The sequence below is a fragment of the Pleurodeles waltl genome, chromosome 5 (genome assembly GCF_031143425.1).
Source record: "Pleurodeles waltl isolate 20211129_DDA chromosome 5, aPleWal1.hap1.20221129, whole genome shotgun sequence".
NCBI classification, from domain to species: Eukaryota; Metazoa; Chordata; class Amphibia; order Caudata; family Salamandridae; genus Pleurodeles; species Pleurodeles waltl.
The window spans coordinates 161,270,266-161,288,229 of NC_090444.1; positions in this window are offsets into that span (position 1 = coordinate 161,270,266).

The following is a 17,964-nucleotide window of genomic DNA, read 5'->3' on the forward strand; positions in this document are numbered from 1 at the left end:
TGATTTCACCATATGGTCCCAAAAGATGGCGTGTACAACGCGGTCAATGTCCCCTTCTAATCGTAGAGTCACAAGATATACTTGATCAGGATCAGAGACTCGCATATCCGCCGTCTCGACTTGTATGAAGTCATCAGTTGCTTTCGCCTCCAGATGCTCTAGAAGACTCCGGCGAACTATTGTGACCTCTGCCGCGCTGTCTAACAGCGCTAACGCCCATGTCTTGTTCGTCAAGAGAACTCTCTTCTTGAGCGGCATGTCTAACTGAGACTGCTGCCACTTTCTTCTTTTTAAACTGCTGTTTTTGTTGCAGCGGTTTCTCTTCTTGTTTAATAGAAACCTCTGCTGAGTGTTGTGAATCCTGTCTCGGTTTCACGTACTCCGTCCTCCGCTCTGACCGCCCACCTCTCTCACTTCTTTTCTCTGAGGAGTCCTGAAAGGAAAGAGATTGGCGCGTATCAGTATATTGATATCTATCAGGCGTCTTCAAAGTATCCCTATTCCTGAGATTATACTTATTTTGTGGGGTCTCCGGTTGCGGAGACTGCCCACCATCTTTCTTAGGTGTTTGCTGTTTCTTATCCCAGCGCTTTTTCGCACCCTCAGGTTGCTGTTGCTTAGAATTATCCTTATTATTTTTACCCTGCAATTGTGGCTTCTGCGGTCGAGCCCCTAGGCTATCATGACCAATACTAGAATATGTTTCAGCTATTATTCTCGGAAGGTCCAGCTCCTGATTAATCTGCGGAACGTCCCGAAGACGCATTCGCACTGCTAGTGCTACAGCCTCCCCCTTGAGATTACTCAAAATAATAGAAGAAACCGCGTCAAAATTACCCATCAATTGCATGCCTAAATCCAAGGCAGGGGCAGCCCCATATTCATCCTGAATTTGTTTAAGCACCTCCGGCAAATTAGCCAAAGTCGGTGTACCGTGTGCTGTAGTATAGAGAGCGGCAAACACTGTGCCCCAAGTATTACAAAGATCCACCGTAGGAACCATCCCATACGGCAAACACATCGTCAAAATTCTATGCTTATCCTGAGGTCCCGTATGGGAAAATACTGCTTCCAGCGTATTAATTTTTTGCGCCAGCCAAAATGGAGTCTCCTCACGTTTAGCCGGTACCTTGCCCATTACAGAGTGTACAGTGGCCGGATTTATTCCCGGCACCACCGCATGTGGGTGAGCTGGAGCAGCACGCGCTGCATTAGTATTTAATGTCTGCATCACAAACTGAACTAATCGTCTGTACGTTGCAGTTAATTCCACATATAAACGACGCACTTCAGCCACTGCCACATTTGCCACTCCAGGATATGGTGTATATGTAGCCAATAAAGGCCAGGTCGGACCATCATTACTCAACGGACCTAACCGTACTGGTGTTACTGAATGTGGGAGGGCGCCATCAAGCCAATTATGGTGTTCTTGATAAGATAAAGGTATTTCTAAGTATGCATAAGCCCTGTATTGTCCAGGGACATTCGCAACAGTATATTCGTGAAAAGTATTTGTACCCCCATCAGCTGCTGGAAATATGACCCAAGAATAAAAAAGTTCCGTTCTATAGGCTGCATGGGCGTCCACCACAAAAGTGACCGGACCCCCCTGGACCGTCAGTCCATGTGCTATCAGATGACCCGTGAGCGGAAATCGCATATTAAGCGGTATATTTACTACAACTGGATTCGCCATTAGTATAACAATAATAGCTCTAGGACAGAGAAGGCACACCAATATCGGGGTATTTCCTTTCAAAGTTCAAGCTTGAACAACCAACCACTCAGTAATAGGATGTACCCAACCTGTGGTGACGGAAACCCTCAGCCCCACGGACGTCTCCGCATACGGAACCGAGGAGTCAAATTATATACGAGACCGAGAGAGTCAGTCGGACCCAAACATTAGAGCCAGACCAAACGTTGGCGGCGCCATGTCGCGTGGGCTCTCATTATCCTAAATGAGACTACTGGATTTCTAGGCAGCAGGATCGATAACGGTGTGGGGGACTGAGTCTGACCCACGTGTAAGGAACTCTGTCACCCTAAATCCGGTTGTTGCTCCGGCTAACTAGCAGTGCCTCATTTCTCCCACGGGGAAGAAATGATTGGGCAGCCGAGCGCATGACATCTTTGGAACTTCTCAGGGAAGTCGTGGTCACTCAGATCCAAACCAACTCTCTCATTCACAATATGGTCTCATATACAAATGACAAAGACAGTATAAGTTTTATATAATGTTTTAATAAAACAACTGTATTTTAGATATTAAGGCGTGAGCCGCAATAACCAGAACAATACAACATAGTAGGATTGATATAGTAATCAGGAGAGTAAAACATAGAAATAAAGCTATCATAATTCCTAACCGTTTCTACTCTCCCTCTGCTTGTTCTATTTAGAGCACAGCATGTTAAGCTTTCAGCTTGCCTTTCTGTATCACTAGGGAGACGGACACACTCATACCTGAGCAAAGGCCTGTGATCTGGTTCAGCATCTGCAACGAGGCAGTCAGCGTCTAGTTGTGGTTCCCTGGTCGGAATCTCCCTCTTGCATGTATTGGGAAAAGGAAGTGATTTTATAACTAACATGTCATCGTGATCACAAAATGTTCCTACGCAGGAATGGCAAGTCTAGACTCCTACCACGTCTATCGGCAATGTACCAGACTGTATCCTTGACTAAAGCACAGAGTGAATATGTTATGAAGAACTCCAGTGCTGAAGTAGGCAAAACAGTGTGATATGAATAAAAAACAACACCGTAGAACTGGCTATTCTGTAAAATAACAGTACGAAGCCTAATAGAAAGCATTTAGAGCAAAGTGCACAGAGGCTCTAAGCTGTTAGCAAATGAATAAAATATATTTAGGGCAAAGTGCACAGAGGCCTAAGGCCTGAAGCCAATGCGCAAAATATACGTAAAACTGACCACACTACAGGTTGAGGCAAAAAGACTCTTAGCCCTGGAAAAAGAAAGGATTGCAGCTCAAGAGTTGACCTGTGAAGACCTGAAACTGGAGGCCGGAAGGGCTGAATCCAGTTCAGATGGTGGCAGCAAAAATCTTGCATCCAGTACTGCTGAAGAAGGGCACAAGCCCAGAGATGTGGTGCCCAACTTGAAGAAGGGAGTTGACACACCCCAGGTGGTTCAAGGGTATGAGGTAGTTCCCGTTATGCACAGGGTCCCTGAGAACTATTGGGGAACTGGCACAGGGAGTCATATTCCTACTGTGGGGAGGGACACTTTACTGGCTCTAGCAGAGAGTGACAGAGAAAAGGGTTCCCCCCTGGTGGACGTCCTGGATATAGAGTGTAGAGACATCCCAGAAGAGTATGGGTTGAGTGTCAGGGACAGTCAGATACTGTCTCACCAGTCTCAGGAGGGTGATGTAGAGTGCTTTTACAAGGCTGAGTTACTGGATGGTTGGGTGAAGGGTACTGTGGTTAATACATGTGAAGGGCAGAGTGATGTAATTGCTGGAGAGCATATGTCTGGTCCTTATTTTCCAGAGCTACGCCAACACCAGGTGGAGTGTGAGTTCTCTGACCCCAGGGAACTTACAACGGAGGCAGACTTCTGGGTGAGTACCAGAGAGTCTGAAGAGGCATTTGGGGGTGCTCCTGAAGGGAGTGGTCTAGGTGGTTCCTAACCAAGTGAGGTGGGAGAGGATTGTAGTGTCCCAGGTAGGTCCCAGGTCCTAGAGGGTTCCATGAGGGAACACCAGGAGGGAAGCCTAGCCAGTACCGTAGGGCCACCTGTTGAGGGAAGCTCCGCAGTGTCAGAAGAACTTGGGGGGGTGACTGTAGCCAGCATCCCAACAGTTCTGGTGTCTGGCAGTACCACTCCTAGTGAGGTGGTGCAGAAGTCCAGACATAGGGTTGAGAGGGGGTTGCGGACCCCAGTGGAGGACCTGGAGAGTCAGGGGTCAGCTCTGAGAGTAGAGCCCCCCAGGAATGACCCAGGTGAAACCGTTTCTGGTTTGGGGGAGACCCAGATTCTGCCGGATGGGCAGAGGTCAGGAGACCTGCGCCAACCAGACTCTTGTGTGGCCCTTGGGAACGGTGTGTCCCTTGTGGGGGGTGAGAGTGCCCCCCAGGAAGTCCTGGCATGCCAGGCAAAGATTCAACCTCAGGTTGGTGACCCTGGGTTGGAGAACCCGGTTCAGAGGTTAAACTCTGACCCGGTGGGGGGTAGGTGTGCCCCCCAGGAAGTCCTGGCGTGCCAGGCAATTGTTCAACCTCAGGGTGGTGACTCTGGGTTGGATACCCCGGTTCAGAGGTTAAACTCTGACCTGGTGGGAGGTAGGTGTGCCCCCCAGAAAGTCCTGGTGTGCCAGGCAATTGCCCAACCTCAGGGTGGTGACCCTGGGTTGGAGAACCAGGTTCAGAGGTTAAACTCTGACCTGGTGGGAGGTAGGTGTGCCTCCCAGGAAGTCCTGGCATGCCAGGCAATGGTTCAACCTCAGGGTGGTGACTCTGGGTTGGATAACCAGACTCAGAGGTTAAACTCTGACCTGGTGGGGGGTAGGTGTGCCCCCCAGAAAGTCCTGGTATGCCAGGCAATGGTTCAACCTCAGGGTGGTGACTCTGGGTTGGATACCCAGATTCAGAGTTTAAACTCTGACCTGGTGGGAGGTAGGTGTGCCTCCCAGGAAGTCCTGCTGTGCCAGGCAATTGTCCAAACTCAAGGTGTTGACTCTGGGTTGGAGAACCAGGTTCAGAGGTTAAACTCTGACCTGGTGGGAGGTAGGTGTGCCTCCCAGAAAGTCCTGGTGTGCCAGGCAATTGCCCAACCTCAGGGTGGTGACCCTGGGTTGGAGAACCAGGTTCAGAGGTTAAACTCTGACCCGGAGGGGTGTAGGTGTGCCCCCCAGGAAGTCCTGGCGTGCCAGGCAATTGTTCAACCTCAGGGTGGTGACTCTGGGTTGGATGGTCAGGTGCAGAGGTTAAACTCTGACCTGGTGGGAGGTAGGTGTGCCCCCCAGAAAGTCCTGACGTGCCAGGCAATTGTTCAACCTCAGGGTGGTGACTCTGGGTTGGATGGCCAGGTTCAGAGGTTAAACTCTGACCTGGTGGAGGGTCAGTGTGCCCTCCAGGAAGTCCTGGCGTGCCAGGCAATTGTTCAACTTCAGGGTGGTGACTCTGAGTTGGATGGCCAAGTTCAGAGGTTAAACTCTGACCTGGTGGGGGGTAGACGTGCCCCCCAGAAAGTCCTGGTTTGCCAGGCAGTGATCCAGTCTGAGGGTACAGACCCTGGGCTTGAAGCCCAGGTTCAGGGTGTCCCCCCGGACCTGGAGGGAGGGGCTACTGATAACAGTGCCCCTACCATGTTGTCTTCTGAGGAGGCCACTCCTAGTTGGAGGGTGCTGGACCCCAGAAGGGAGGGCAGGGGGAGGGAAGCATCACCCCGGGCCCTAGTCCACCCGGAAGGTACAGACCCCAGATTGGAGGGCCAGTTGCAGGTTAACAGCCCTGCACTGGTGGAGGAAGGGTACAGGGCGACTTCTAAAAGCACCCTGACCATGTTGGACTCTGGGGGTACCGCTCCAGGAGGGAGGGTACAGAGCCCCAGAGGGGAGCACCAGGTTCAGGATGTCATCCCTGACCTGGTGGAAGGGAGAGTGGTTAAAGGGTGCCCAGCACCTGGGGCTACCACCCCCCACTCTCCACAGCCACAGTGGTGGGAGAGCTTTGAGAGGCCTGGGGCCTGGCTCTCATCCCTGACAGTTGTCAGTAACCACTGTGACTTGCTGTCCGGGTGGACAGAGTTATCCCTGGGGAGGGGACAAGTGTCACTCCCCAGGGGTAGACTGGGCAACACCACTGTGTTGGTCCTGGTGGTACTATCCTGCTCCTGGGAAACATCTGTGAGCAAAGTAAGGTTAGGTGCTGCACAGATGGGATCCGCAGGTAAGGAGAAAGGTTCCCCATGGGTTGGCTAGTGGGCCCTGAGAGTATGGACAGAGGGATCCAATTGGAGTCAGGAAGGTGAAGAACTGGAGCATGCCCTTGCTGTTCTGGGCCTGGGTCCTTGTTCTGTCGCCTCAAACAGGGAAGTACATCAGGATAGTGATTGTTCTCCCCTGGCTTTAGGCTGGTAGGGGGTCATGTTGGACCTGGCTTTTTGACGGGGATATCCCCAAACTTTTTGCCTCCTTCCTCCTATTTTTTCTGACCTGTTGTTGTTGGCTTTTGACCTCTGGGCACTTTACCACTGCTAACCAGTGCTAAAGTGCATATGCTCTGTGTGTAAATTGTACTATTGATTGGGTTATCCATGATTGGCTATTTAATTTACTTATAAGTCCCTATTAGAGTGCACTATATGTGCCTAGGGCCTGTAGATTAAATGCTGCTAGTGGGCCTGCAGCCCTGGTTGTGCCACCCACTTCAGTAGCCCCTTAACCTTGTCTCAGGCCTGCCATGGCAAGGCCTGTGTGTGCAGTTTCACTGCCACTTTGACTTGGCATTTAAAAGTACTTGCCAAGCCTAGAACTCCCCTTTTTCTACATATAAGTCACCCCTAATATGTGCCCTAGGTAACCCCTAGAGCCGGGTGCTATGTGGGTAAAAGGCAGGACATGTACCTGTGTAGTTATATGTCCTGGTAGTGTAAAACTCCTAAATTCGTTTTTACACTACTGTGAGGCCTGCTCCCTTCATAGGCTAACATTGGGGCTGCCCTCATACATTGTTGAAGTGGCAGCTGCTGATCTGAAAGGAGCAGGAAGGTCATATTTAGTATGGCCAGAATGGTAATACAAAATCCTGCTGACTGGTGAAGTCGGATTTAATATTACTATTCTAGAAATGCCACTTTTAGAAAGTGAGCATTTCTTTGCACTTAAATCTTTCTGTGCCATTCAATCCACGTCTGGCTAGGTTTAGTTGACAGCTCCTTGTGCATTCACTCAGACACACCCCAAACACAGGGTACTCAGCCTCACTTGCATACATCTGCATTTTGAATGGGTCTTCCTGGGCTGGGAGGGTGGAGGGCCTGCCCTCACACAAAGGAGTGCCACACCCCCTACTGGGACCCTGGCAGACAGGATTGAACTGAAAGGGGGCCTGGTGCATTTCTTAGACACTCTTTGAAGTCACCCCCACTTCAAAGGCACAACTTAGTATAAAACAGGGCCTCTGCCCTACCTCATCAGACACTTGCTGGAGATTAAACCTGAACCAGAAACTACATCCTGCCAAGAAGAACTGCCTGGCTGCTCAAAGGACTCACCTGTCTGCTTTCTCCAAAGGACTGCTGCCTTGCTGTTGGCCTGCTGCCTTGCTGAACTCTTGTCTGGCTGTAAAATTGCTCTCCAAGGGCTTGGATAGAGCTTGCCTCCTGTTCCCTGAAGTCTCAGGACCAAAAAGACTTCTCTTTTTCACTTGGACGCTTTGTGCGCTGAAATTTTCGATGCACAGCTTGTTCTGCAGCGAGAAAAACACTGCACACCGACGCTGATCGACGCGACGCCTTCGTGACGACCGGAACTTCGACGCACGGCCTCGCAAGGACAACGCCGGCCGACTTCAGAGGAGAAATCAACGCAACGCCTGCCGTGAGATTGAAACTTCGACGCACAGCCCCGCGGAAAGACGCGCAGCCGGAAAACAAGCAGGAGAATCCACGCACAGACCCCGGGACATCTGGTAATCCCCGCGAACCATAGAAAGAGACTGTCCGCGTGCCGGAAAACGACGCACGACTTCCCAGCGTGAAAAATAACGACGCAAGTTCCGTGTGTGCTGGGGAGAAATCGACGCACACACCATTTTTCCACGTATCTCTTCTTCTGCGGCCCTTTGCGGAGATTTTCCACCAGAAACCAGGTACTTTGTGCTTGAAAAAGACTTTGTTTGCTTTTTAAAGACTTAAGACACTTTATATCACTTTTCAGTGATATCTTTACAAATTCATATTGCATCTTTGATCGTTTTGACCTGCAAATACCCAGATAAATATTATATAATTTTCTAAACACTGTGTGGTGTATTTTTGTGGTGTTATATTGTGGTATTGTATGATTTATTGCACAAATGCTTTACACATTGCCTTCTAAGTTAAGCCTGACTGCTCGTGCCAAGCTACCAGAGGGTGGGCACAGGCTGATTTTGGATTGTGTGTGACTTACCCTGACTAGAGTGAGGGTTCTTGCTTGGACAGAGGGCAACCTGACTGCCAACCAAAAACCCCATTTCTAACACAAGTGCTACAACCTAAGGCGCTTGATATAGAAAGGAGCAGAAATCGAGCCCTTAATTCTTTTTATATTTAACTTTGCATAACAGCATTACCCTGTATGAGGAATACACCTGACATACTCCTGGGAGTCCTTGACCATGACGCTTCTGAATCACTTTGCAGCAATCGGCGCAAAAAATTGTGAAACCAACAATGAAGGGGTAACATGGTTCACCAATGCACTTTGATTGGAAAAAAGAAAAAAATAAGGCTGCTAGAAAGATTTGGCTGTATGTCCCAGTTGCCGTCCATGATTTCAGGCATCAAATCGTAACCTTAAGACAACAATATAAGAATAACATTTGGTCTGCTAAGCGGTCTTACCAGCCCAAGTTTGGTTGAAACTTCTACACATGCAAAATGAAAAATAGTCATTGCTTCATGGCTGAAATTAATTCTCTTGCTAACGGGAGGACTAGCCATCACAATGCAGGAATTTCGGAAGTGGAATGGTCAACCTTCATTACGGCAGCATTTTCAGGGGACGGGGAAGCAAGAAACATGCTGCCCGTTCTGCCCAGAGAGGAATGTTCTTCTTCAACTTTCCAAATTCAATCCCCTTCTGAATCACATTGGTTGTCTAATGCACAACTACAGTTAACCCTTAAGAAATTGAGATCTGACAGGGCTCCCGGCCCGAATGGTCTCCCCAACCATTTATTTAAGGAAGCCCAACCTTTCTGTGTATTGATCCTTACTCCATTGCTCAATCAGGCTTTTACTGCCAATGTTATACCACAGTCATGGAGAAGCAGCATCTTGCATCCCATATACAAAGCTGGTTCGAGATCAGACCCAACAAATTATCGTTTAATCACCTTGATAGACGTGGAAGCTAAGATCTTTGCCTCTAGTCTACTATTTGACTTGGAAGCGTGGACCTCTGCATTTAACATCATTCCAAAAACACAGACGGGATTTAGGGCAGGAATGAAAACCTCAATCAATCATTTAGCGGTCTCACTTCTTGCTGAAAAAGCCAAGAGAAAACCCGTCACTTTATGCCTTCTTTGTTGATCTAAAAGCTGCCTTTGATAATGTGCTGCACTAGAAACTATTGACAAAAATGGCCAGCTGGGGTATACCACCGAAATTGCTAGATGTAATAAGAAACTTACACACACACACACATCTAGGTCCAAATTAAAATTGGAAATGGAGATAGAATCACCCAGAAGATACCTATGTATAATGGATTAAAACAGGGGTGTATGTTTGCCCTGACTTTATTTAACATGTATATGGCAGATCTTGACTCCATATTAACTGAAGTGGCATGCGACCCTCCAAAATTAGTAAAGGAACCAGTGAGTGTCTTACAATACGCAGACGATATTATGCTTTTCAACCATACGTAGTTGGGTCTCCAGCACTTAATTACTAAATTGGTGGAATACCGGACTACGTGGAAGTCTTGAGTTAAACCACAACAAAACCAAAGTGATCTGCTTTTCGGGTAAACATAACACCAGTCGCATTAAGTCCAAATGAGAGGCTGCCTCAAATTGTTAGCGCTGGTTGAACACTACAAATATCTTGGAGTAACACTGGACGCACGTTTAACTTATAAAGAGCATTTATTGCAAATAAGAGGGGTGGCTCACAAACTACACTTTGGCCCTCATTCTGCCGCCATGCGGTAACCGCCATATGGCCGCTCCGCGGTCAAAAGACCGCTGGGGCCATTTCAACTTTCCAGCTGGGCCGGCGGGCGCTAGCCAAGTTAGCGCCCGCCGGCCCAGCGGGAAAGGGGCCTGCAACACTGAAGCCGGCTACGAAAGGAGCCGGCGGTGTTGCAGGTTTTTTGCTAGGCAGACAGTGAAAAGCAGGCTGGGGCCCTGTTGGCATGGGCAGTGCAGGGGCCCCCAGGGGCCCCAGGACACCCGTTCCCGTCATCCTGTTCCTGGCGGTAAAAAACGCCAGAAACAGGGTGGTGGGAAGGGGGTCAGAATCCCCATGGCAGCGCTGCTTGCAGCGCCGCCATGGCGGATTTGGGCAACCAGGGGAAATCCGTCGGGAAACCGCCAGACCCGGTTTTCTGACCGCGGCTTTACCGCCGCGGTCAGAATGGCCCAGGAAGCACCGCCAGCCTGTTGGCGGTGCTTCCGTCACCCGCGGCCCTGGCGGTCTATGACCGCCAGGGTCGGAATTAGGGCCTTTGTCTTTTTACAGTTACAAAAAAAGCTGGGCAATACATCACAGAGTTATCTATTGCAGGTTATTGGAGCAAAATTCTTTCCATCACAAACTCGTTAACCGGCTATGGCCAATTTTGTTTAAATATATTTTCCATTTACGAAGCATTCATTTCAAGCTCAGGTGAGGCTGGAATTTCGGTTGTTCCATCAAGCTCCAATTCGCTGGGGGGCAATAATAATAATGTGCTGGAAACTAAGAGCTGCTCCTGCCGAGACATTGGCTGCCCTATGATGGATGGAAATGGTGCTCCAACCTAACGATAGCTCATGCTGGTCATCTGTACTCAGGCAAGCCTTGACCAACTTAAACTTACAAGCAACATGGGACACCACTATCGCTTTCCCTTTGCTTAAAACAATTATTAATAAGGCTTCCAAACTTTATTCTTGGCCAGCTGGCAAAGCAGACATGGTGAGACAACATCACAGCTGGTTCTTCCTACATACATATACTGCCTGGCATCCCCAGCCTTACCTCATCACTCATCTCACCGCACCATCAAATATTTTTTCTTCAACTCTGCAAGGGTCTTTTCCCGTCTAAATATCTGGTCCCATCGTGAGAGCAAATTTGGCCAGACCCTTCTTGCCACCTTTGTGGCTTGTCGACTGAAAGCAATTTACATTTCTTGTGCATTTGTCCGCGGTCACGCCAATGAGAAATTTTTTTTTATCTCCCTCACTGAAAGCTCTATGAATTAGATCTTGTTGTACAGACATGATGGCGCTTTTAAATGGGCATAACATACAGCTAGCGGCTAGAGCTCCCAAATTCCTCCTGCATGTTAAACATTTTCTCACCCGATTGGTTGAGACCAAGGATGGTTTTCCCTATGTTTTTCATCCATAGAGAGCCTTTTTGAACTTGCACTCAGTAATTATGACTGATCTCGGCTTCCCTTGGCACTTTAGTGCCAAGGGAAGCCCCGGTCACCTCATTATTTTAGGTTTAGGCCACTAACACATTGGGTCATTGTGTTTATGTCTAGGTCTGCATTTTCTTGTTAATGAGGAACATTTTTAAATCTAACTTCTTTTATTAGTCAAATTTTTATCTATACGCTATAGATACTATAGTGGTTATATTGCGTAGTATGGTAACATTTTAATTGTTCCTTTATGTACATGTAACATGCAATGGTTTTAACTATGCATTAATAAACTTACCTTGCCTTACCTATATGCAGATGCACCTCCATGCATATACTTTAAAGCATAAAATACCTTTGAGCTACAGGATCATATACGCCTCTTTTGAACACTTCCATTTCCGTGCTGCAATATCCTGCCTGCTGTTCAGCAAGGAGTTGAAAAATGTCTTTGCAGTGCAATGTGTTTGGAGTAATATCTAGGGGGCAGATTTATTGATCTAGCAAAGTGATAATCCATCGAGAGAGGCATTCGCCATTTTGAATTTGTGCTTAGTCAGTTTTGCACAGCCAGCACATTTAACTGAGTTGGGGTTTCAATACACTGCTGAGACACTGTACAACACTTGGGTATAGATCATATTAAATTGGGAACACTTTGGTTCCATAGTAGTCTGTATTGGCTTTGTTAGTACTTAACATAAAAGTCATGAATATCATAAAACATTAATAATGATATAGTGGGGAAACAGCCATTACCACACATGGCTGCTACCACAACACCATTACCACGCATATGCCTTTACCATGCATGCCTTTACCATGGATGCCTTTACCATGAATATGAGTTTACCACGCAAGCCTTCACAATGGATTTCATTCCAAAGGCATGAATGGTAAAGGCATTTGCATGCTAAAGGTGTTAAAGGTAATTACGGGTAGGTATTAAGAGGCGTATTTACGAGCCCCTTGCAACTACGGTACGACACCTTTTCCCATTTAAAAAGTATATATATATTTATATTGGGGAAAGCTCGTTTTTAGGGTTTAGGGTGAGGAAGGGTGTATGGTTTTTGGGGTATTAAGGGGCTTTCAGGTGTTCGAATAGGTATAGGCTTTTGGGTGGTAAAGGCAGTTTTTTTGGTTTTAGAGTGGGTATGGGTTTTGGGTGGTAAGGGCATTTTTAGGTTTTAGGGTGGGTATGGGTTTTTGGGTGGAAGGGTCTTTTTAGCTTTTAGAGTTGGTATGGGTTTTTGGTGATAAGAGCATTTTTAGGTTTTAGGTGGTGTTAGAAATGGGGTCTTTGGTTGACAGTCAGGTTACCCCCTGTTCAAGCAAGGACCCTCACTCTAGTTAGGATAAAAGAGAATCACCCTCAGCTAACCCCTGCTTACCCCCTTGGTAGCTTGGCAGAGCAGTAGGCTTAACCTCAGAGTGCTGGGCGTAAAGTATTTGTACCAACACACACAGTAACTTAATGAAAACACTACAAAATGACACAACACCAGTTTAGAAAAATAGGAAATATTTATCTAAACAAAACAAGACCAAAACGACAAAAATCCAACATACACAAGTCAAGTTATGATTTTTTAAAGGTTTAAAATAAAAAGAGTCTTTAGGTAGTTGTAACAACACACTAGCGCTGCTAGCGTGAGAATGTACCTGGTTTGCGGCAAAAATAACCCCGCACGGGCGGTGTGCGTCGAAAATAACCCTGCACGGGTATATGCGTCGAAAACAGCTCGGCACGGCGAGGCGCGTCGAAAAAGCCAGCCACGCGACGGTCCGAAAGTCCCGCGGCGCTGGTTGCGATCTCTCAGCCTTCGTCAGCGATGCTGCGCGTCGTTTCTCCTGCTCCGGGCGTCGATTCTCCGGTCGCGTTTCCTGCGGCGTCGTTTCTCAGCTGCGGAGCCGGCGTCGCGTCGTTTTCTCAGCCGCGATCGGATTCGCGTCGATTTTTTCTCCGCACGGCGCTCGGTGCGTGTATTTTTGTCCTTAGGCTGCCAGCCTCTCCTTTCAGGGTCCCAGGAACTGGAAGGGCACCACAGAGCAGAGTAGGGGTCTCTCCAGAGACTCCAGGTGCTGGCAGGAAGAAGTCTTTGCTATCCCTGAGACTTCAATAACAGGAGGCAAGCTCTACATCAAGCCCTTGGAGATTTCTTCTTCAAGATGGAAGGCACACAAAGTCCAGTCTTTGCCCTCTTACTCTGGCAGAAGCAGCACTGCAGGAAAGCTCCACAAAGCACAGTCACAGGCAGGGCAGCACTTGTTCCTCAGCGATCAGCTCTTCTCCAGGCAGAGGTTCCCCTTGATTCCAGAAGTGTTTCTAAAGTTTGTAAGTTTGGGTGCCCTTCTTATACCCATTTTAGTCTTTGAAGTCACCTTCCTTCAAAGGGGACTCACACCTTCTTGTGAAATCCTGCCTTGCCCAGGCAAGGCCTCAGACACACACCAGGGAGCTGGAGACAGCATTGTCAGAGGCAGGCACAGTCCTTTCAGATGAGAGTGACCACTCCACCCCTCCCTCCTAGCAGAGATGGCTAATCAGGAAATGCAGATCACACCCCAGCTCCCTTTGTGTCACTGTCTGGTGTGAGGTGAAAAACAACCCAACTGTCAAACTGACCCAGACAGGGAATCCACAAACAAGGCAGAGTCACAGAATGGTTTAAGCAAGGAAATGCTCACTTTCTAAAAGTGGCATTTTCAAACTCACAATCTTAAAATCAACTTTACTAAAAGATGTATTTTTAAATTGTGAGTTCAGGGATCCCAAACTCCACATGTCCATCTACTCTCTAGGGGAATCTACATTTTAATCATATTTAAAGGTAGCCCCCATATTATCCTATGAGAGAGAGACAGACCTTGCAACAGTGAAAACGAAATTGGCAGTATTTCACTGTCAGGACATATAAACCACATTACTATATGTCCTACCTTATCCATACACTGCACCCTGCCCTTGGGGCTACCTAGGGCCTACCTTAGGGGTGCCTTACATGTAAGTAAAGGGAAGGTTTAGGCCTGGCAAGTGGGTACACTTGCCAAGTCGAATTTACAGTGTAAAAATACACATACAGACACTGCAGGGGCAGGTCTGAGACATGATTACAGAGCTACTTATGTGGGTGGCACAACCAGTGCTGCAGGCCCACTAGTAGCATTTGATTTACAGGCCCTGGCACCTCTAGTGCACATTACTAGGGACTTACTAGTAATTCAAATATGCCAATCATGGATGAACCACTTACATACAATTTAAACAGGAGCACTTGCACTTTAGCACTGGGTAGTAGTGGTAAAGTGCCCAGAGTAACAAAAACAGTAAAATCAGAGTCCAGCACACATCAACAACCTGGGGAACAGAGGCAAAAAGTTAAGGGAGACCACGCCAAGGATGAAAAGTCTAACACGTGTCCCCCCCAGCTAAAAGTGGGGAGCAACTACCCAACCTCATGGGAGTTCTCATCACTAAGGCGGAAGAACCTGGACAGACCATCAGCATTGGCGTGCTCTGTACCGGGTCGATGTTCCACCGTAAAGTCCATCCCCTGTAGGGAAATGGACCACCTCAACAGTTTTGGGTTCTCACCCCTCATCTGCATTAACCATCTGAGGGGTCTGTGGTCGGTCTGAACTCGGAAGTGAGTCCCAAACAAGTAGGGTCTTAGCTTCTTCAGTGCCCAGACCACAGCAAACGCTTCACGTTCTATGGCACTCCACCTACGTTCCCTGGGTAGTAACCTCCTGCTAATGAAGGCTACGGGTTGATCTAGGCCCTCTTCATTCAGCTGTGAGAGTACTGCTCCAATACCATGCTCTGAGGCGTCTGTCTGTACAACAAACTCCGTGGAGTAGTCAGGTGCCTTCAGCACAGGTGCTGTGCACATGGCCGCCTTCAGGGCATCAAAAGCGTTCTGGCAAGCCTCTGTCCAGATCACTTTCTTGGGTTGCTTCTTAGAAGTCAACTCAGTTAAGGGGGTAACAATGGTACCATATCCCTTAACGAACCTCCGATAGTATCCTGTGAGACCTAAAAAGGCTCTCACTTCAGTCTGGGTCTTGGGAGGCTCCCAAGCCAGAATCGTGTCAATCTTAGGCTGTAGGGGTGCCACCTGGCCACTCCCCACCTGGTGTCCCAAGTACACAACAGAACCCTGCCCTATTTGGCACTTGCTCGCCTTAATAGTGAGGCCTGCCTTCTGCAGGGCCTCTAACACTCTCCAGAGGTGTTGCAGGTGTTCCTCCCATGTGGAACTAAACACAGCAATGTCATCCAGGTAGGCGGCACTGAACTCATCCAGTCCTGCCAACACCTGGTTGACCAACCTCTGAAAGGTGGCAGGGGCATTCTTCATCCCAAAGGGCATCACATTGAAGTGGAAGTGCCCATCGGGGGTAGAGAATGCTGACCTCTCCTTTGCCCCTTCAGTTAAGGCAATCTGCCAGTACCCAGATGTTAAATCAAACGTACTGAGGTACTTGGCAGCTCCTAACCGATCAATGAGCTCATCAGCTCGGGGGATGGGGTGTGCGTCAGTCTTGCTGACCGCATTGAGACCCCGGTAGTCCACACAGAACCTAAGTTCTGGAGTGGCACCAGGAGCAGTAGCCTTTGGGACCAAGACCACTGGGCTGGCCCAAGGACTGCTGGAGTGCTCAATAACCCTTAGGGCTAACATTTTGGAGACTTCCTCCTTAATGCAAGCCCTCACCCTGTCAGTCACCCTGTAAACCTTATGTTTAACAGGTGTACTGTCCCCAGTGTCCACATCATGTGTGCACAGGTGTGTGACTCCTGGGATCAGGGAAAACAGTGAGGCGAACTGTCCCAGCACGTGGCGACAGTCCCTCTGCTGTTCCTCAGTCAGGGAGGGGGAGAGGATCACTCCCTCCACAGACCCATCTTTCTCTCCTGCAGACAGGAGGTCAGGAAGAGGCTCACTCTCTTCCTCCACCCCGTCATCTGTCGCTAGGAGCATGGATAGCTCAGTTCGCTCAAAGTGTGGTTTGAGGCGGTTGACATGTAGGACCCTCAAGGGGTTCCTGGGGGATTGCAAGTCTACCAGATAGGTGACCTCGCTCTTTCTTTCCACCACCTCAAAAGGCCCAGTCCACTTATCTTGGAGAGCCCTAGGCTCTACTGGTGCCATGACCCACACTTTTTGTCCAGGCTGAAACTCAACCAGAGTGGCATTCTGGTCGTACCACCGTTTCATGTCCTCCTGGCTTGCTTCCAGGTTCTCCTGAGCGAGACGCCTGAAGCGGGCAGTCTGGTTTCTTAGTGCCAGCATGTAGCTAAATACATCCTGGGGTGGTTTACTAGGAGCTTTCTCCAAAGCCTCCTTCACCAGACTGAGCGGTCCCCTCACAGGGTGGCCATAGATGAGCTCAAAGGGGCTAAAGCCAAGTCCCTTTTGAGGCACCTCCCTGTAAGCGAACAGAAGGCATGGCAAGAGGACGTCCCACTTACGCCTCAAGGGCTCTGACAGGCCCTGAATCATGCCTTTCAAGGTGCGGTTGAATCTCTCAACCAGACCATTACTTTGGGGGTGGTAAGGGGTGGTGAACTTGTAGGTTACCCCACACACCTTCCACAGAGACTTCATATAAGTGGATATGAAGTTTGTACCCCTATCAGATACTACCTCCTTGGGGAACCCCATGCGGGTAAAAACCCCCATCAAGGCACGTCCCACCACGGGGGCGGTGACCGTCCTTAGAGGAATAGCTTCTGGGTACCGTGTGGCATGGTCCACCAAGACCAGGATGAACCTGTTGCCCAGGGCTGTCTTGGGATCCAGAGGCCCCACAATGTCAATTCCTACCCTTTCAAAGGGAGTACTGACTACCGGTAAAGGTTGGAGGGGAGCTTTGCATTTCCCCCCACTCTTGCCACTTGCCTGACAAGTCTGACAAGATCTACAATAAGCAGCTGACTGCTTGTTCATCAAGGGCCGGTAAAAGTGGGAGACAAGCCTCTTATAGGTCTTGTCCTGCCCTAGATGTCCTGCCAAAGGCACATCATGAGCCAAACCCAGTAGGAAGGTCCTGAAGCCCTGGGGTACCACCAGCATACGAGCTGACCCCGGCTCAGGAACCTTAGGCTCACTATACAGGAGGCCATCCTCCCAGTAAATCAGGTGAGTACCTGGCGCTCCGCCAGCCGCCTGGGCTGCAGCCTGCTGCCGCAGTCCCTCAAGAGTAGGGCATTCCTTCTGCGCTGTGCAGAATACTTCCCTGGTGGGTCCCCCTTCCTGCTGCCACTGCGACAGCTCAGGGACCTCCCCCAGTTCAGCCACCTGTTCCCCTGTAGGTTCCGGGGCATCACCCTCAGGCTCTGCCTCCTCCCGGACCGTGGGAACTTCTGGGGCGGGTTTCCCGCGCCTCCTGCCTTTCCTCTTCTTGGCGGTCCCCTGGGCCACTGTTTCAGGCTCCAGGGGCTCTTGACTACCCTGATTGGCTGCCATAGACCGGGTGGATACGCATACCCACCCAGGCAGACCCAACATCTCCAAGTGAGACCTGTGTTCCACCTCCTTCCAAGGGGAATCCTCCAGGTCGTTGCCTAGCAAACAATCAACAGGCATGGTTGGACTCACAGCGACTTTCCAGGAACCTGAGACCCCCCCCATTCAAAG